Source organism: Elephas maximus, chromosome 5 (genome assembly GCF_024166365.1).
Source record: "Elephas maximus indicus isolate mEleMax1 chromosome 5, mEleMax1 primary haplotype, whole genome shotgun sequence".
NCBI lineage: Eukaryota > Metazoa > Chordata > Mammalia > Proboscidea > Elephantidae > Elephas > Elephas maximus.
Genome location: NC_064823.1, coordinates 165,689,029 through 165,710,664, shown reverse-complemented (window position 1 = coordinate 165,710,664; position 21,636 = coordinate 165,689,029). Strand labels below are relative to the sequence as shown.

At 53.1% G+C, this 21,636-nt stretch overlaps 1 protein-coding gene across 9 annotated transcripts in view; it reads right to left on the bottom strand.

The window, feature by feature from the left end:
* Positions 1-20,334, bottom strand: part of JAKMIP1 (janus kinase and microtubule interacting protein 1) — a 164,096-nt gene extending 143,762 nt beyond the window's left edge. For 2 of the 9 annotated variants that reach the window (XM_049886791.1, XM_049886798.1), the window contains exon 1: positions 20,146-20,334. The gene's annotated coding sequence lies outside the window, so the exon portion shown is untranslated. Of the gene's footprint in view, positions 1-5,892; positions 5,951-6,631; positions 6,858-7,417; positions 7,846-7,868; positions 7,898-20,145 lie in introns of those variants that run through there. The other 7 variants (XM_049886790.1, XM_049886797.1, XM_049886792.1 and 4 more) reach the window with 5 other exon arrangements.
* Between the last annotated feature and the right edge of the window lie 1,302 nt (positions 20,335-21,636).

Here is a 21,636-nt window from a genome sequence, read left to right as displayed (position 1 = left end):
GCGAGAAAAGGGGATTTCTTTACTAAAGGATCCAGAGGGAACTGCAACTGCTACCCCAACAGGATCGCCCCAACCCAAACCCCAAACCACACCCTCACCCTCTCTGCTGTGTGCCCCACCCCAGCCCTCGACCCCCTTGAGCCCACCTCATCCTGACCCCCTACCAGCACTCAGGTCATTCTCATGAAAAAAAGCAAACCTCCCTCTACCCCAACCCTGCCCCTGGGCCCCTCCACAGCTGTCTCCACTGCCCACCTCCTCAAGTCCCTCAGTGTATCTTCAGCCCTGCTCCTCCACTGACCCCCACTGACCCCCCAACCTCCATGACCTTCACTGACCTTCACTGACCCCCTGACCCATTGACCTCCATGACCTTCACTGACTCCCTGAACCACTGACCTCCATGACCTTCACTGACCCCATTTGGTCTCCACTGACCCAGACTGACCCCGATTGACCTGCACTGACCCCTATGACCTCCCCTGACACCCATAAAACCATGTGCAGACCACACTGTGCACTCTTGTCATGTGGCCACTCCACTAACTCTGACATGTCATCTACCCCCTCCTGCCCAGATGCCCCTCCCTGGTGACCTTTGGCCTCTGGTCCCTGCTGTGACACCTGGGGATGCTCCAGCCTCCCCACAGGCTGGCACCAGCGGGTGCTCTACTCTCCCAGCCACCCCCCGAGACCGAATGCTGCCTTCACCTCATGAAGTCAAAAGGGTGAGGGACACAGGCCACCCCCCAAGACTGAGTGCTGCCTTCACCTCATGAGGTCACGAGGGTGAGGGACTCAGGCCACCCCCCAAGACCGAGTGCTGCCTTCACCTCATGAGGTCACAAGGGTGAGGGACACAGGCCACACCCCGGGACCAAGTGCTGCCTTCACCTCATGAGGTCACAGGGGTGAGGGACACAGGCCACACCCCGGGACCAAGTGCTGCCTTCACCTCATGAGGTCACAAGAGTGAGGGACACAGGCCACTCCCCAAGACCGAGTGCTGCCTTCACCTCATGAAGTCACAAGGCCTCCTCCAGGGACCAAGTGTTGCCTTCACCTCATGAGGGTCATGAGGGTGAGGGACACAGGCCACCGCCTGAGACCAAGTGCTTCCTTCACCTCATGAGGTCATGAGAGTGAGGAACACAGACCACCCCCTGAGACAGAGTGCTACCTTCGCCTCACAAGGTTATGAGGGTGAGGGACACAGGCCACCCACCTCCCATGTCTGACACACACCCACTCTCCACAGCGCCGCTGTCTCCTCAGAAACAGAGGGTGTTGGGGTACCGAAGCCCGTTAGGGTGAACACAGGCCTGGGGGGAAGGGGGAGCCGCCTGCTGTACCCTGTGCCCCCACACACCCACACGAGAGGGAGGCTTTGTGTAGAGGAGCACCAGGCCATTTTCCACATAAAGCTCCTTTGGCTATGGGAGAACTGGGTTTAGGGGCAGGAGTGGGTGGGGAGGCTGTGAGAGACCAGCTCCTGGCTCCCTGGGAAGAAGCCAGGTTCTGAGAGACCCCACGAAATCTGCACCCCCCACGACCCTCAGACCTCACATTCCCATCCCCCGCTGTCCCTCCAGCCAACAACGTCCTCACCACAGGGCCTCTGCACCTGCTATTTCCTCTACCTGCACCTCCTTGCCCAGGGCCTACATGACTTTCCCCTGCTCCTCCCAGACTCTGGTAAACCCAGCCTTCTTGGGGAGACCCTTCCTGACTGCTATAGATTGAACTGTGTCCCCAAAAATATGTGTCAACTTGGCTAGGCCATGATTCACAGTATTGTGTGGCTGTCCTCCACTTTGTGATCTGATGTAGCTGTCCTCCATTTTGTGACGTGTTGTAAATTCTAGCTTCTAGGATTATGGTCCCATTTGGCAGTGAGTTGCCCATTATGTTAAGGAGGTAGCATTAGGGTGGGCTGTATCTTGAGTCACTGCCTTACTAGAGAGTGTGACACCAGTCACCATCCATACCCTGCCACTACCCTCACCCCAGTTACCACCCTGACCCCAGTCACCACTCTCACCCCAGTCACCACCCCTACCACCCTTACTCACATCATGACCTTACTTGAGTCATACCTTTTACCTTACAAGAGACAAAAGGAGAGAGAAACAAGCAGAGAGAGGGACTTCATTACCATCAAGAAAAAGAGACAGGAGTGGAATGTACCCTTTGGACTCGGGGTCCCTGCACTGAGAACTACCAAGAACGAGGAGACACAGGGAGAAAGCTATAACACCGTGGTGGCAGAGAAACAGGGGCAGCAGAACCAGGAGACCAGTGCGAGACAGCTTAGGAGCCGACCCACAGAGCGAGAGAGTTGAGTATCTTCGGGCAGAAGCCTTCCTGGCTAAGTGGGGTGCCTCTAGGCACTTATTAGTGATGCTAAAGAGCTTCGTAACACTTGCCTGTGCAGGGCAGAAGCCAAGCCAAGGGGTCAAGGGGCTAAGGGCCACAGAGAGGCCTGCCTACGGACATGGTTGAGAAAAGGCTGTCCTGACAGACATAGACCTTCCTCCAGAGCCAACAGTGACAGAAAGCCTTCCCTGAGAGCCAGCGCTCTGAATTTGTACTTGCAGGCTCCTAAACTATAAGAAAATTAATTTCTGTTTCTTAAAGCCTCCACTTGTGGTATTTCTGTTTTAGCAGCACTAGAGAGCTAAGAGAAACCCTGGTGGCCTACAGCTGCTAACCAAAGGGTCAGCAGTTCAAATCCGCCAGGCGCTCCTTGGAAACTCTATGGAGCAGTTCTACTCTGTCCTATAGGGTCGCTATGAGTCAGAATCGACTCGACAGCACTGGGTTTTTTTGGTTAGATAGCTAAGACAATGACCACCTTCTGTAAGTTCTTCCCTGTGCGTTTGCTGGCACAGGGTCTGTCTCCCCACTAGTGTACAAGCTCTGAGGGGGCAGGGTGGGCCTGTCATGTAGACGTTGAACCCCTGAGGCCTAACAGCACGGATGTGCAGAGGGGCTCAGAACCATGATTAGTACCCACAGTTCAACTCACACTCCCTCTAGCCTGCCCCTGGCGTCAGCTCTGAGCCACCCCAAGGGCACTGGGGGCTAGGGTTCCCACCCCACTGAGAGTGTTTAAAAATATCACTGTCACCACCATAACCGTCACCACCACCACCCTTATCACCATCACTACCGTCTCCACCACCACTACCTATACCAAAATATCACTATCACTACCACCACAACCACCGTCACAGCCACCACCATCACCACCACCACTGCCACCACCATTATCATCACCACCACCACCCTTATCACCATCACCACCACCACCACCGTCACCACCACCACCATTATCATCACCACCACCATCACCATCACCACCACCATTATCATCACCACCACCACCCTTATCACCATCATCATCACCATCACCACCACCACCATCACCACCACCACCATCACCACCGCCACCATCACCATCACCACCACCACCATTATCATCACCACCACCACCCTTATCACCATCACCACCATCTTCACCGCCACTACCTATACCACCACCACCATCACCATCATCCCCACCATTCCCATCACCATCATCACCATTACCATGGGTCCTTTACAATATTTCTGTTAGTTGTCTTACATCAGCTCTGACTCATGGCAACCTTATGTATAACAGAATGAAACACTGCCCAGTCCCGCACAATCTTTATGATCTTTGATACTTTTGAGCTCATTGTTGTGGCTACTGTCAATCCATCTTAATGAGGGTGTCCCCCATCTTTGATGACCCTCTAGTTTACCAACCATATGTCCTTCTCTAGTGATTGGTCATTCCTAATGACATGTCCAAAGTACGCAAGACAAAGTCTCCCTATTCTCACTTCTAAGGAGTATTCTGGTTGTATTTTTTCTAAGATTGATTGGTTTGTTCTTCTGGCAGTCCATGGCATATTCAATATTCTTCACCAACACCACAATTTGAACACATCAATTCTTCTGTCTTCTTTTTTCATTGTCCAACTATCATATAGATACAAGGAGACAGAACAGACCAAGGTTTGGGTCAGGCGCACCTGAGTCATCAAAGTGACATCTTTATTTTTTTCAGCCATGTAAGAACATCTGCCTTTGGCAGATGGGCCAACAGGGAGCTGAGAGAGGGAAGGATACTGAGCCTACTCTGACGTAAGCCATATCAGGGTGCTTCCGTATTTGCTCAAGGCTGTATGGTGAGGTTACATGTGCAAAACAGAGATGGTGTGGGAAAATGGGAGAAATCTTTATGTCTCCTGGATGCTGGTGATTCAACCTGAAAAACACCTAGACCAGGTGTGCCCTGAGGCAGACTGAGCTTCCCACCTCCACATCTCAGCTCCCTGCACAGGGCAGGCAGGACCCAGGGCTCATGTGCTGACCAAATGACCCGGCTTTGGAAGGCTACTCCTCCACTCAGCTTATGCCTTCATTAAGTGGGAAACACTTGTTTCCAGGCTGGTGAAGTGTCTGTTGTGATGCCATGTAGGTATTTAATGGCCAAGTGTCCTCGCTACTTTCCATTATTATGAGACAACTGGCAGAAGAGCACCTCCCCCCTTCTCGTCCACAGGCCCCACACAGCACGATCACTCTCCCCAGGGCCCACCCCACAGGGGGCCACAAGAGGGTCCACAGCCCCACTCCCTTCCCCCAGGTGAGCCCTTCTGAAACGTCAGTCCAGGGCTGCTGACGTCCACGATTGCCATCACACCAGCCAGACCCCTCCACCTAGATCGGCCGCAGCTCCGGGAAGGTGCTCAGAGTGCAGATGCTTTCTCTATGCATCCCCGAGCATGCTGGCCTGGCAGCTGGCCCCGTGGCTCTCCACCCGGCTGAACCCTCAGCTTCCTGGAGCTGGCAGTGACCAATGCCTTGGCCCAAGCAGACAATCTGCAGATAACATTAATAAACCCCAGCTGCAGAAAAGTGTGCCTCTAACAAGGAAGGAGTGGGGTGATGGGAAGACAAAGGTTCAGGCCAGGTTCCCAGCTCTGGCCTGTGCTTCTTCCTGTGACCTGAGACCCCAGTAGGCCAGCCCTGTCCTGGGCCCGGGGAACCAAAGCAGATCCAGCCCCACTCCGGGGTGACTCCTGGCCATCCTGTCGGCCCCGCCCACACAGGGCATTGATGCCAGGATAGAATCAGCCAGGCCATGGGGTCCTGAGGGACAATGACCACATTCCCCAACATGACCTCTGTCCCCTAGGGACAGTGACCATGTGCCCCAATGTGACCTCTGTCCCCCAGGGGCATGACTACATTCCCCAAAGCAGCCCCTTCCTGGGCTAACCCAGCTGACCCCATATTAGTAATGTTTGCCGTGTGCCCCAGGCACCGAGTGGACCCCTCTGCTCCACCTCCACCACCACTTCCCACTCACTTCCTGGCCCCCACCATCACCACAGCGTAGGGGCTCCTGGCTCCATGGTTCCTCCCCTCCCCAACTGCGGCCAGGCCTCCTCTGCTCTGTCACTTCCATTGCCCTCTCCGAGACCAGGAGCCAGGCCTCCTCCACTCTGTCACTTCCATTGCCCTCGCCCAGACCAGGTCACCCCAGCCCTCTCCAGAAGCCCCTGTGCTGACTCGAGTCTGCCCTTCACTCAGTCAGCAGGCTCCAGCAGGAGGAGAGCCTGCTGCAGAGGACACCGAGTGACCAGGCACTTCCAGAGAGGACGACCCATTATGGGAGCAGCACAGTGGGACCCTAGCTAAAGATAAGATCAGCGTGTTTGTTCTGAGGGAGAAATGGAGCCTCACAGGTGCCTTCAAACACATTTTTTCTGCTCTTTTTCAGTTCCCATGAAGCTGCTCTTGGGGAAACGCACCGCCCAGACCCCCAGCCTTCCAGGCCACCTTGGCCGAACCCACCTGCATGGCTGGGTGGAGACTGAGGAGCTCTGGGCCAGGCAGAAGGAGGCCCAGAGACCCCACAACCCACCGACTAGATGAGGAGTGGCTTCTAAGCTCCCGGACCTCAGTCCCCAACCTGCAGTGGGGGCAGAAGGTACCACCCCACCAGGTACCAGTCACCGTGCAGCTGGACAAGGTAGGTGGGAAGGCATGCTCACCCAGAGACCCTGCCTGCCCCCACCCTCCCCTCATGCCCGGAACTGTCCCGGCCCCATCAATGAGGCAATGATGCTGCAAAGCCACAAACCCACAGGAAGGCAGGATGTGAGCCTCTACCCCCACTGCACCAGGCAGAGAGCAAGGGAAGGAAGCAGACGGGTCCCAGGTCAGGCTGCCTGGGTCCCTCTGGTCACTTCCGGCCCCAGGCCCAAAGGCAGCCACTAAGCCAAGAGCTGCCATCTCCAGAGAGCCTGCTCTACCCTGGGTACTATGCTGGGCACACCTCCCCCAACCCATCCTCAAACCCTTCCTGCAACACACACACACAAAAAAAATAAGCCCATTGCCAGCGAGTCAATACCGACTCATAGTGGCTGTATAAGACTGAGAAGAGCTGTCCCATGGGGTTCCCAAGGAGCATCAGTGGATTCCAACTGCCAACCTTTTGGCTCTTAACCACCGCACCACCAAGGCTCCCTTTGTAACAGGTAACAGCATTATCCCCACTGGACAGATAAGCAAACAGGCTAAGACCTACCCAAAGACCACAGCTTGAAAGTGCGCAGCCTCGGACCAAGTCTGTCTGACTGAGGCCACTTCCCTGCTGCCCAAAGGGTAGGCTTTGTTTCCTATTCCCAGGACACAGCCTCACATCTGTCTCCTATAAGGCACCCAGAACGCCCTTCAGAAATGAAGGGCCAGGCTCCCTCCTGCACATGGGGTATTACCTGCCAAGGAGAGAGCACACTGACAGCACAATTAAACACCACCTAATGAGCCTGACATCCCTGACCATGAAGAGCCTCCGGTATCGTCAGAAAGCTACCCACTTCCGTTCCCCAGCAAACACACCCACAGCACAAACAATCTCTGATAAAAATGCTACTCACAACACGTTCAGAGCCCAACAGTCAGGGGAATGAACGTTGGTTATCAACACTCATTCATCCTTTGGAACACTGTGTGCATGTGGGGTTTCTCCTTCTTTGGTTTTTCACCATGCGATCTTACCAGATGCTGGACAGGGCAGAAACGTTGAGTTGGGGGAGGGAGGGGGCAGTGTGTCTGCTGTAAGGATCCACTGGGACAGCACCCTCACCCTCCCACTAAACAGAGACCACCCAGTCAAGCACGCCTGCCCACATGGTAATAGCAGGTCTGCTCCTACGGCCCCCACCATGCCAGGAACTGCTCTAAACCCTCCAAATTATCCAGTAATTCACAGCGCCCAGTATAGAGACCAGGATACAAAAGTAGAGTCTGGTAACCCAGCCTGCAGGTGCAGGTGTGGGCCCAGCAGTCTGGCTCAAGTCCAGGCTCTCACCTGCTCTGCTGCATAGCTTCCAGGTACTGCCTCAGAACCGGGGATACTGCTGTGGGGGCAGCGAGACACTGCCCAGCAAGAGAGGAGCGAGGTGACCTATCAGGCGACTAACTAAGCCCCAGCCTCTCTGTGTACCTGGGGCAGGTGGCACCACTTCCTGGGCAGTGGGAAGCATCTGGTGTTGCAGGTGTGGAATCTCAGAGCCCACAGGTCCTCGAGAGGCACACATCACGTTCCTCCTTTTACAGGAAAGACGACTCCAGCATGACGTGAAGAGATGGCGGGTCCTGTCCCCACCAGAACAGGAAGCCTCTGCGCTCTCACCTGCTGCTGCTCCTCTCAGCTAACCCGGCCACCATTTTAGACCCTCTCCTTGATTAGCCTTAGGAAGCAGGTGGGGAAGGCCCAGCCCTCAGCTGTCTGCCCCACCCTGCTGAAATGAGTCACCGACCTGGCAATTGTCTCCCCAGGCAAAGCAGCCTCCCCTGTGGTTTCCACATCCTTGCTGCACCAACACAAGGTGGCTCATGTGAGGTGTGGGGGCGGGGCAGAGGGCCAGGCCTGCCCTGGGCTTCTCTACAAAGGGGCTCCAGAACTGGGGGTGGGGGAGCTGGAAGTGAGACAGAAACAGGTAGGGAAAGGCCAGGGGCTCAGAGAGTGACAGGAGTTACAGGGCTGGGGGGCTCAGACCAAGATGGGCTCACCGACAGCTTACCACCAGGTTACTACCTCCAGGTTATCACCAGGTTACCACCAGGTTACTCACCACCAGCTTACCAGCAGGTTACTCACCATCAGGTTACCACCAGGTTACTCACCACCAGGTTACCACCAAGTTCCTACCTAGAGGTTACTCACTATCAGCTCACCACCAACTTACCACCAGGCTACTACTAGGTTACTCACTACCAGATTACTACTAGCTTACCACCAGGTTACTACCTCCGGGTTACTTACCATCAGTTCAGCACCAGGTTACCACCAGGTTACGACTGGTTACTACTAGAATGCTATCAGGTTACTCAATCCCAGGTTACTATCAGGTAATTGTCAAGTTACTACCAGGTCACTACCAGGTTACTGACAGATTATTTACTAACATGTTAATACCAGGTTGTTATTGTTGTTAAAAAAAAAATTTTTTTTTTTTTTTATTGTTGTTAGGTGCCGTCAAGTCAGTTCCAACTCATTGCAACCCTATGTACAACAGAGCAAAACACCGCCTGGTCCTGCACTATCCTCACAATCGTTGCTATGTCAGAGCACATTGTTGCAGCCACTGTGTCAATCCATTTCATTCAGGGTCTTCCTCTTTTTCACTGACTCTCTACCTACCAACCATGAGGCCCTTCTCCAGGAACTGGTCCCTCCTAACAACGGGTCCAAAGTACATGAGACAAAGTCTTACCATCCTTGCTTCCAAGAAGCACTCTGGTTGTACCTCTTCCAAGACACATTTGCTCATTCTTCTGGCAATCCACAGTTGTTGTTGTTGTTCTTGTTAGGTGTCGTCAAGTCAGTCCCGACTCATAGCGACCCTATGCACAACAGAACGAAACACTGCCCAGTCCTGCGCCATCCTCACAATCGTGGTTATGCTTGAGCCCATTGTTGCAGCCACTGTGTCAATCCATCTCGTTGAGGGTCTTCCTCGTTTCCACTGACCCTGTACTTTGCCAAGCATGACATCCTTCTCCAGGGACTGATCCCTCCTGAAAACATGTCCAAAGTATGTAAGACGCAGTCTCCCCATCTTTGCCTCTAAGGCGCATTCTGGCCGCACTTCTTCCAAGACAAATCTGTTCGTTCTTTTGGCAGTCCACGGTATGTTCAATATTCTTCACCAACACCACAATTCAAAGGCGTCAACTCTTCTTCCATCTTCCTTATTCATTGTCCAGCTTTCAGATGCATATGATGCGATTGAAAATACCATGGCTTGGGTCAGCCACCCCTTAGTCTTCAGGGTGACATCTTTGCTCTTCAACACTTTGGAGAGGTCCTTTGCAGCAGATTTGCCCAGTGCAATGCATCTCTTGATTTCTTGACTGCTGCTTCCATTGATGTTGATTCTGGATCCAAGTAAAATGAAATCCTTGACAACTTCAATCTTTTCTCCGTTTATCATGATGTTGCTCATTGGTCCAGTTGTGAGGATTTTTGTTTTCTTTATGTTGAGGTGTAATCCATACTGAAGGCTGTAGTCTTTGATCTTCATTAGAAAGTGCTTCAAGTCCTCTTCACTTTCAGCAAGCAAGTTGGTGTCATCTGCATGACGCAGGTTGTTAATGAGTCTTTCTCCAATCCTGAGGCCCCATTCTTCTTCATATGGTCCAGCTTCTCGTATTATTTGCTCAGCATACAGATTAAATAGGTATGGTAAAAGAATACAACCCTGACGCACACCTTTCCTGACTTTAAAACAATCAGTATCCCCTTGTTCTGTCCGAACAACTGCCTCTTGATCTATGTAAAGATTCCTCATGAGCACAATTAAGTGTTCTGGAATTCCCATTCTTTGCAATGTTATCCATAGTTTGTTATGATCCACACAGTCGAATGCCTTTGTATAGTCAATAAAACACAGGTAAACCTCCTTCTGGTATTCTCTGCTTTCAGCCAGGATCCATCTGACATCATCAGCAATGATATCCCTGGTTCCCCGTCCTCTTCTGAAACCGGCCTGAATTTCTGGCAGTTCCCTGTCAATATACTGCTGCAGCCGTTTTTGAATGATCTTCAGCAAAATTTTACTTGAGTGTGATATTAATGATATTGTTCTATAATTTCTACATTCAGTTGGATCACCTTTCTTGGGAATAGGCATAAATATGGATCTCTTCCAGCCAATTGGCCAGGAAGCTGTCTTCCATATTTCCTGGCATAGACGAGTAAGCACCTCCAGCGCTGCATCTGTTTGTTGAAACATCTCAATTGATATTCCATCAATTCCTGGAGCCTTGTTTTTCACCAATGCCTTCAGAGCAGCTTGGACTTCTTCCTTCAGTACCATCGGTTCCTGATTGTGTGCCACCTCTTGAAATGGTTGAATATCGACTAATTCTTTTTGGTATGATGACTCTGTGTATTCCTTCCATCTCCTTTTGATGCTTCCTGCGTCGTTTAATATTTTCCCCACGGAATCCTTCACTATTGCAACTCGAGGCTTGAATTTTTTCTTCAGTTCTTTCAGCTTCAGAAACACCGAACATGTTCTTCCCTTTTGGTTTTCCATCTCCAGCTCTTTGCGCATGTCATTATAATACTTTACTTTGTCTTCTCGAGACGCCCTTTGAAATCTTCTGTTCAGTTCTTTTACTTCATCAATTCTTCCTTTTGCTTTAGCTGCTCAATGCTCAAGAGCAAGTTTCAGAGTCTCCTCTGACATCCGTCTTGGTCTTTTCCTTCTTTCCTGTCTTTTCAGTGACCTCTTGCTTTCTTCATGGATGATGTCCTTGATGTCATCCCACAACTTGTCTGGTCTTCAGTCACTAGTGTTCAATGGGTCAAATCTATTCTTGAGATGGTCTCTAAATTCAGGTGGGATATACTCAAGGTCATATTTTGGCCCCACAGTATATTCAATATTTTTCACCAATACCATAATTCAAAGGTGTTAATTCTTCAATCTTGTTACTTATTGTCCGGCATTTGCATGCATATTAGGCCACTGAAAATACCATGGCTTGTGTCAGGTGCACATTAGTCCTCAAAGTGATATCTTTGCTTTACAACACTTCAAAGAAGTATATTGCAGATTTTCCCAATACAATACATCCTTTGATTTCTCGACTGCTGCTTCCATGGGCATTGATTGTGGATCCAAGCAAAATGAAATAACTGACAACTTCAATATTTTCTCCATTTATCATGATGTTGCTTATTGGTCCAGTTGTGAGAATTTTTGTTTTCTTTATGTTGAGGAATCATCCATACTGAAGGCTGTGGCCTCTGATCTTCATCAGTAAGTGCTTCAAGTCCTCTTCACTTTTAGCAAGCAAGGTTGTGTCATCTGCAAAACATAGGTTGCTAATGAGCCTTACTCCATTTCTGATGCCCCATTCTTCTTCATATAGTCCAGCTTCTTGGATTATTCATTTAACATACTGACTAAATAGGTATGGTCAAAGGTTACAATGCTGACGCACACCTTTCCTGACTTTAAACCACATAGTATCCCCTTGTTCTGTTCGAACAACTGCAGCTTGATCTATGTACAGGTTCCTCATGAGCACAATTAAGTGTTCTGAAATTCTCATTCTTTGCAATGTTATCCATAATTTATTATGATGCACATAGTCAAATGCCTTGCATAGTCAATAAAACACAGTTAAACATCTTTTTGGTATTCTCTGCTTTCAGCCAAGAGCCATCTGACATCAGCAGTGATATCCCTGTTCCCATATCCTCTTCTGAAGCCAGCTTGAATTTCTGGCAGTTCCCTGCCAATGTATGCTACAACCATTTGTTAATTTTCTTCAGCAAAATTTTACTTACGTGAGATATTAATGATATTGTTTGATAATTTCCACATTCTTTTGGATCACCTTTCTTTGGAATGGGCACAAATGTGTATGCCTTCCAGACAGATGGCCAGGAGGCTGTCATCCAAATTTCTTGGCATAGATGAGTGAGCACCTCCAACGCTGCATCCATGTGTTAAAACATCTCAATTGGTAATCCATCAATTCCTGGAGTCTTGTTCTTCACCAATGCCTTTAGTGCAGTTTGGACATATTCCTTCCATACCATTGGTTCTTGATTATATGCTACCTCCTGATATGGTTGAACATTGACCAATTTTTTTTGGTACAGTGACTCTGTGTATTCCTTACATCTTATTTTTATGCTTCCTGAGTCATTCGATATTGTTCCCATAGGATCTTCAATATTGAAATTCAAGGCTTGAATTTTCTCTTCAGTTCTTTCAGCTTGAGAAATGCTGAGCGAGTTCTTCCTTTTTGGTGTTCTAACTCCTGGTCTTTCCACACTTCATTACAATACTTTACTTTGTCTTCTCAAGCTTCCTTTTGAAATCTTCTGTTCAGCTCTTTGGCTTCATCATTTTTTCCATTCACTTTAGCTACTCTCCGTCCAACAGTAAGTTTCAGAGTCTCTTTTGACATCCATTTTGGTCTTTTCTTTCCCATATTTTTAATGACCTTTTACTTTTTTTTATGTGTGATGTCCTTGATGTCATCCCACAACTTGTCAGGTCTTCAATAATTAGCATTCAATGCATCAAATCTATCCTTGAGATGGTCTCCAAATTCAAGCGGGCTATAATCAAGGTCGTATTTTTGTTTTTAGGGACTTGTTTTAATTTTCTTCAGCTTCAACTTGAATGTGCATATGACCAATTGATGTTCTGCTCCGCAGTCAGCCCTTGGCCTTGTTCCGACTGATGATATTGAGATCTTCCATCATCTCTTTCCACAGATGTAATGGATTTAATTCCTGTGTTTTCCCTCTGGTGAGGTTCACGCGTACAGTCACTGTTTATGTTGTTGAGAAAGGGTATTTGCGATGAAGAAGTCGTTGGTCTTGCAAAATTCTCTCATGCGATCTCCAGCATCATTTCTATCACCAAGTCCATATTTTCCAACTACCAATCCTTCTTTGTTTCTAACTTCCACATTCCAATCACCAATAATTATCAATGCATCTTGATTACAATGTTTGATCAATTTCAGAATGCAGAAGTTGATAAAATCTTCAGTTTCTTCATCTTTGGCATTACTGGTTGGTGTGTAAATTTGAACAATAATTGTATTAACTGATCTTCCTTGTAGGCATATGGATATTATCCTATCACTGACAGTGTTGTCGTTTAGGATAGATCTTGAATTGTTCCTTTTGATGATGAATGTAATGCCATTCCTCTTCAATTTGTCATTCTCAGCATGGTAGACCATGTGATTAACTCAAAGTAGCTAGTACCAGTCCATTTCAGCTCACTAATATCTAGGATACCGATCTTAATGTGTTCCATTTCATTTTTGATAACTTCAATTTTCCTAGATTCATACTTTGTACATGCCACTTTCCAATTATTAATGGACTTTGCAGTGTTCCTTCTCATTTTGAGTCAGACCACATTGGTAAATGAAGGTCCCAAAAGCTTGACTCCATTCACATCATTAAGGTTGACTCTACTTTGAGGATGCAGTTCTTCCCCAGTAGTACTGTGAGTGTCTTCCAACCTGAGGGGCTCATCTCCCAGCACTATATCATACAGTGTTCCACTGCTATTCATAAGGTTTTCACTGGCCATTTTTTTTCAGAAGTAGACCTCCAGGTCCTTCTTCCTAGGTTGCCTTAGTCTGGTAGCTCCACTGAAAGCTGTCCACCATGGGTGACCCTGCTGGCATTTGAAATACCAATGGCATAGCTTCTAGCATCACAGCAATACGCAAGCCACCACAGTACAACAAACTGACCAGATGCATGGTGAACTGCCAGGTTACTGCCAGGTAAGTTCCAGGTTACCACCATCTCAGTGGAGAAGAACGAAGTAAGGAATGACTGTACCAGAAGCAGGCATCTGCTGAGCCCCTCAAGCATGCTGGCCTGGTGTGGGAGACCTAGTGCCTCACCCTCTTAAGGAGCTCCTGGTCCAGTTAGGGGGAGAGTGTAACAAGATTGGGTGAGAATTGGGAGACCAGGGGCTGTGGGAGTCCTGTGGGGTGAAGTGGACTCTGGTGGTGGTGAAATATGGACACAGAGATAAAGGAACAGGGGTTCAAGGAAAGTTGAACAGTAGGCAGGGAGAACAGCACAGACAAAAGCTCCATTCACCCACCACCCATCCACCCATCCATCTATGCACCACCCATCCATCCTGTATCTATCTTCCCATCCATCCATCCATCCATCCATCCATCCATCCATCCAACCATCCATCCATCTATATATCTATTCTCTCATCCATCCATCCCTCCATCCATCCATCCACCCACCCACCACCCATTCATCCATATATCTATTCTCTCATCCCTTCATCCATCCATCCAACCATCCATCCATCCATCCACCCATCCATCCATCCATCCATCCATCCATCCATCCATCCATCCATCCATCCACCCTTCCACCATCCATTCATCCATGAAGCCATCATCCATCCACCACCCATCCGTCCATAAATCTATCCTCCTATCCATCCATCCATCCATCCATAAATCTATCCTCCTATCCATCCATCCATCCATCCATCCATCCATCCATCCATATATCTAGCCTCTCATCCCTCCCCCCATCCACCCACATATCCATCCATCCACCCACTCATCTATCCATCTTCCATGCAATCAACAACATCCCCTGTGCCTGCTCTGTGCCAGGCCCTGTGCTGGGCACAGGAGCCTCACGCATGAATCAGCGCACACAGCCCCTTCCCTCAAAGAGCTCCAGCCAGTGGGGAAGGAAGACTGGGGAAGACAACAACCACATGGAGAGATGCACAGGGCAGCACTGCAGGATTGTGGCTCAGGTAAATGCCTAGAGGATGGGCCTGCATCGCCTGTAGAGGTAGCCAAACAGCGTGCTGGGAAGAGGCCCACATGGGCAAAGACAGGTTCAGGGGAGGCAGACATCTCCCCTAAGGTAGAGGTCATGGCACCTGGCAGAAGCTGTCAAGAGAGGAGGTTGTGAATATGGTAGTGGGAGCCTGCTCCATCCTGAGCCAGCGGAAGCCCCCTGAGCAATGGAGTGACCCAGCCAGGTTTGAGTTTGAGAGCGATATGATCCTTCTGGGTATAAATGTGATCTAACTCCCACTAACTCAAGAACCATTCCAAAGGACTGAACGACGGGGACCTCCAGGCTCCTGGAGGACCTGGAACCTCAGTTCTGGCCACAGAGAAGTGAGGAAAGCAGCGTCCACGTCTAAATGAGTTCTTCCTTCCACTCACCCCACTCAGCCAGTGCCTAGTAAGTGCTCAACAGATGTCACTGTTCAGTGAAGAAATCCAGAGAAGAGGCATTTATTTCAATCCACTTCTGTGGGCACCTGAGCTACAGTGCTTCTTATCTGGTTCCGAAATAAATACCAAGAAAAAGATGACAGCAGAGCCCCTGTCCCCCAGCCCACCCCCTGGGTGCTCGAACGACTCCAGCTCTCTCCCTTTGACTCCAGGACTAGTGGTCTGACCAGCACTGATCGCTTCCTTGGCTGCACCTCAAGCATACTTCACCCCACTCCTCCCCTTCCCTCCCTCCTAATCCCTGACCCCTGACCCTTGACCCCTGCCCTGCCCAACTCCCCATCCCACCCTCCTAATCCCTGACCCCTGGTCCCCTGCCCTGCCCTGCCTCCCCTTCCCGCCCTCCTAATCTTCTGACCCCTGACCCTTGCCCAGCCCCTGGCTCCCCCTCCCACCCTTCTAATCCCCTGACCCCTGACCCCTGACCTGCCCCCGCCTTCTGGCCCACATTCCCTGCACTGTCCTCAAAAGCATCCCAGGAGACAGTGAGGATGCCAAGGCCCCACCCGGTCAGCCCTGGGGTCCTGCTCCCAGCCCCTGATGGCAGCAACGGCAGCACTCCCATGGGTATTAAGGCATCAGGGTTCCCTGGCCGAGAGACGAGAAGCTCCTCAGGTCCGGGCCATGCAGGCCCTGTAAGAAGGTCTTCTCATCACAGAGGTCAGTGTGCTACCTGGGCGTGAGCAATGCCTACACCTGAGCCCCCAGCAGCTGCTGTGCCCCACCGTCCAGAGACGCTGCTCCTACCTGTCAGGAGGCGCCATAAGCCTGACCCAGACTCCACGTGAGATCATTCACAGTGAAATAAAGTGTTTCAGCAGCCATACCATGTTCCTTATGGAAACAGCATTCGCGTTCCCCAGAGAAAGGAATTGGAGGCTGGTACCGTCTGAACTGTGTCCCCCAAAAATATGTACCTGTGCGTGTAACCCAGTTTGGAAATAGAGGTTTCCCTTTTTTATGTTAATGGGTCATACCAGAGTATGGTGGGTCCTAAACCTGATCACTTCTGAGTTATAAAAAGACCAGAACAGACACAGAGACACATACTCAGGGGTGAAGACAGATAACACGTGAGGACCATCCACAAGCCAAGAAGCACCACGGATCACCAGCAGTCACCAGAATAGGCATAGAGATGCACACTTAGAGGTGAAGACAGATACCAGGTGAGGACCGTCTACAAGCCAAGGAGCACCACGGATCACCAGCAGTCACCAGAATACACACAGAGACGCACACACCCAGGGGTGAAGACAGACACCAGGTGAGGACCATCCACAAGCCAAGAAGCGCCACGGATCACCAGCAGTCACCAGAATAGACATAGAGATGCACACTTAGAGGTGAAGACAGATACCAGGTGAGGACCGTCTACAAGCCAAGGAGCGCCACGGATCACCAGCAGTCACCAGAATACACACAGAGACGCACACACTCAGGGGTGAAGACAGACACCAGGTGAGGACCATCTACAAGCCAAGGAGCGCCACGGATCACCAGCAGTCACCAGAATACACACAGAGATGCACACTCAGGGGTGAAGACAGATAACATGTGAGGACCATCTACAAGCCAAGGAGTGCCACGGGTCACCAGCAGTCACCAGAATAGACACAGAGACACACACTCAGGGATGAAGACATATACCAGGTGAGGGTCGTCTACAAGCAGGGGATTATCAAGGATCACCAGCAGACACCAGGATAGACATTCAGGGGTGAAGATAGATGTCACGTGAGAACCATCTACAAGCTCAGGAGCGCTGCGGAGCACTGGCAGACACCAGAAACCAGGAGAGAACACAGAGGAGTTGACACGGCCGAGACCCTGATCTGGGCTTTTAGTCTCCGGAACTGTGAGAAAATAAATTCCTGCTCTTTAAAGCCCCCCACTTGTGATTTTCTATTATGGCACAGAGAGGCTGAGTTACTTGCCCCAGGTCACACAGCAGGGCATCTGAGCTCATTCTCAGCAGCCCCTGGCCCAGCCCTGTCTGTCCTGCACACAGCCACACTTTTCATCAGGAGTTACCCTGGGAACTGGTGGAAATTACTGTGATCGCCTAAACCCCAACAACCAAGCAGGAAAGAGGTACAGGATGAGAGGGCATCCTGAGATGACCGCCGTGAGGGTAAGGTGGCCTCAGCTGCGGGAGCCATAAGCTCAGGACACACATGTCTGCATGATCCGCGTTTCCCAACCTTCCATGACCACCAAGGAACCTTTGGCTTATCTGCTTTTTAGCTAGAGAAGGACCAAAGTGGGCCTCTGACTGGGCACCTACTCCATGACAATGCTCAGGGTCTCATGTATAAGTCACATCCTCCATCATTGTCACAGCCAGGTCCCACCCCCGAGCCCAGCCAGAGGGACCACTGCTCTCATGTTACAGGACGCAGGGGCTCAGAGGTCCTGTCCCAGGTCACGTAGCGACAAGGAGCAGGACACAATGAGCCCAACCCTGGATGCTTCGCAGGTCAGCTGCACCCCAGCACACACTGCAGTGCCCCATCTCTCTGAGGAAGGCCCCCCATTTTAGTCAGAACTCCCGGTGGAAGGCACATGCTCAGGTCATAGCTAAGCAAGGTGGGAGGGGGGTCCTCGAGGAGCCCAGCAGTCTGGCTCTGGAGCACACAGACGGGCAGGGTCCCATCCTCAGAACATTCAACCACTGCTGACTTAGGCCCCCACAGAAATTCTTCTTTCTCCACCTGCCCCCTGGCCACAACCCACCCCGCACACCACCACTACAAAGGACAGCAGAGTCTCACGCCTGCCCTCTTCATAAGCCTCCCTGGTGGGCAGGGGGCAGTCACTCTCTCCATTACACCGCCTCCCCCCAGGAGGACCGGGTGCCCCCCAAGTGGGGCGAGCTCTCAGACCTCACTGTGTCCAGTGTTTGTGGTCAAGATCTGTTTTAAGGCAAAACGACACAAACAAACAAAATACTCTGCAACATATGTACATAAAGCTCTGGGAAGAAATGGAGAAGAGAACCACCGGCTGTGTTTGGTGGAGTCGGGAGAACCACAAAGGAAGTGGCATGAGAGCTGGGCCTCGTCACATGAATAGGTGTTCTCTAGACAGGGAAGGGAGGAAAAGAGCCCATAGGAAAAGACCTAAGTGTGATAGCGTGTCTGGGCGACACAGAGGTGCCATGTGGGGAGAGACAGAAGGGGTGTGGCAAGGTGAGGGGAAAGCTCGGCCAGGTGAGATCAGGCGGCAGTGGGAGCCACGGATGGCTCTTGAAGGAGAGCAAGATGGCAAAGCTCTCACTCTTGGGCCCACAATGTGACCCCTTGAGGGCTTCTTGCTATGACTCTGGAGCAGAGACTGTCCAGCAGTACTACAGAGAAGGAGCCAGAGGACAATGACAACTTTCCAACCACTCGTCAGTCTCCCCCAGGTTGTACAAGGAAGGGCCTCTCGCCAGGCTGGCCAAGCATCAGAGGGGGTCTGCCCACCCCACCTCCGCAGACCTGACTCCTCTTTTCCCATCTAGGCTAATGGCGCCACTACCATCTGCCCAGGGCTCCAGACCAAAGCTTACTCCTCCCACGGCCTGGCCCCACCCCGGGGGTGGCCCTGAGTTAGGGCAGAGGGGAGAGGTCAGTCCTGATCCACCTCACCCAGCCTCCGCCCTCTGGTCCGGTGGGGGAGACACAGGCCAGCAGAGGGTGCCCGCGCAGTGTGATGGCTCTGCCCAGCTCAGGCGGAGCAAGGAGCTCCCCCTGACCTTGGTCTGGAAGAAGAGGGAGCTGGCCAGATGAGGGGCATTCCTGGAGAGGGAACAGCAGGTGCAAAGGCCAAGGACAGAGGGTGTGAGTGCGCGTGCGGAAGGGGCGGGGGCGCCCACGAAGGTTCAGCGGTTGGATACAGTAGCGCTGGAGCTCACCGCCACGCCGGGGCTGGGGAGAGCCCAGGCCGGCCACGCCGGGAAGAGGCGCACCAGGGGGTGGCCGAAGGAAGGGTGGCGGAGGGGGGTGTTGTCCAGGAGGAAAGACTCCAGCACGGCGGGCCAGGGGCCTCCATCCTCCGTCCGGATAGAGGATAGAGCGACTGGGGAATGAAGCTAGGGCGAGGCTGTGCGCCTTGACGCAGGCCAGAGAGGTGCCGCCGGCGCCGACGCGGGAGCCCAGCCCGGTGGGCCAGCTCCCAGGCCCAGTGCGCCCTGGGCGCGGCGAGTAGCAGCCAGGAGCTGGGAACCAGCCTTTCTCCCCGTGGCCCCTGCCTCCTCTTGGTCCCCACGTGGGCGGCGCGAGGCAAGGGCCGCGCGTGTGCGTGGACTGGGGCTGGGGCGAGGCAGGGTGGCCTCGCGCTCCCGCCCCGTCCTCGATGCCATCTTCTCGGGGACCCGGGGACCCTGACCTACCGGGCAGGAGAATACGAGGGGACGGCCGGCCACGCCCCCCGCGCCATTCCCCGGAGGCTCCGAGTGGGTCCCCTCCCCCTCTGGCGGACTGGGGGGAGGTGTAGAAATGGGGGCGGCGTGCGCGAGAGGGAGGGCTGGGCGGAGTGGGGAGGGGGCGTTGGGGGAGGCGGTGCAGCCCCCGGACTGGGACTGGGTGCCGTTGAAGGCGGTTGGGGGGATGGAGCGGAAGGGTGGGGGACCTCGGAGGTGGCATGCGAGGAGGGTCCTGAGGGCGCGCGATGGGTGGAGGGGGCGGGGCGGCCTCGTGCCCGCGCCCCTCGCCGCCAGTCCCCGGGCCAGCCCGCCCCGCTCAGCGCACCTGTACCCACCTGTGCGGTGCTCAGGCCCGAGCCGGGCGGCAGCAGCGGGCGCGGCGAGCGCAGCCCTGCGCCGCATCCTCCGGCCGCCCCCTCCCCGCTGGAGCTGCCGCCGCCTTAAAAAGGACAAAACGGAGCCGAAGACGCAGGCACGCGGGAGCCGTGCGGAGCAAAGGGCGGCGCGCGGGAGCGCGGCTGGGCGCGGGCGGCTCCGGTGCAGGGCTCGCGGTGCGGCTCCCGCGGCCGGCCGGCGCGCCCACCCCCGCCCCCCGGGACGCCCTCCGATTGGCCCAGCCTCCCGCCAGTCAGGGGCGGGCCCGGCGATTGCCCGCCCCCGCCCCGCCCGGGGCTGAGCCGGGAGCGGCCCTGCGGGAAGCCGGGCATGCGCAGTGCGCCCGCGTGTGGAGGGCGGTGGTCCCGCAGCCGTGAGCCCCCCGGTGCGCCGGGTCGGAGCCGTTCCCGGGGTGGGCCTCGGGCTCCAATCCCGGCCCAGGCCCGAGGATGCTCATCCCGCCCCTCCGGGGACGCACAGCCCGTTGGGGGGGTTGACAAGGGACTCTGGCCATCCTAGGCCATTGGGGTCAGGGGAGACAGGACCCTGGGCAGGATCGTTCCCCGCTTACAGGCGGGAATCTCAGGTCGGAGGTCAAAGCGCAATCTTCAGGGTCAGACAGTGGCAGAGCCGGGATTCGAACCAGGGGGTCCTCCTGTGCCTGTAGCTGTCACCAGCACCGGGCACACCCGCGAGGTTGGTGGACTGTGTGACGTCAGCCGAGGCGAGGGCGGGTTTATTGAGCGCCCACTGTATACCGGGTGGCTATTAAGGTATGGATCGCGTCAGTGGGCAGCGGAGAGCGCCCTTGTGGTCCAGCCAGGAGACCTCAGACTCCGAAAAGAGGGGTGTCTGGGCCACGGAGGGCGAGCGGGAGTGTGGCGAAAGGCGAGGAGGACGCACAGGGCAGAGGTTGCGCAGCTCATGGGAAGGGATCTTGAGTTGACCCTCACACGTCTCACCAGGGACGGTGGGCAGCAAAACCGCCGTCGTATCTACAGCTTAAAAATGTGTCAGTCGGGACACGCAGTAACAAACAAGCATCACCGGCTTCCTCTCCGGTCCGGCTACACCCCCCTGTCCCCCCACCCCCAGTTTGTCGTCACTCGGGAACCCACGCTGATGGAGGCGCCGTCTCCGCCGCGCGTGCACAACCGGCGCAGCGGATGAGTGAAACGTCGCGCACTGTCACGGGGCTGTCAAAACTCCCACCTGGAAGAGGCTCGCATCATGTCCCAAAGCAAGTGCGCGCCCACGCCTGACCTCACATAGGTGGGGGCGCCTAGACCTCCGCCTTCCAAGGAGGAGGAAGAACTGGAATGTTTGTGAGCAAGGAAGGCTACGTGGTGGAAAGTGGATGGAAGGAGGGGGCGGGCGCGCGGAGGTAGGTGGGCGTGGCTTTGAGCACAGACCAGGTGCTGCGGTGGCACCTGCAGGACTCCTGGATGGCT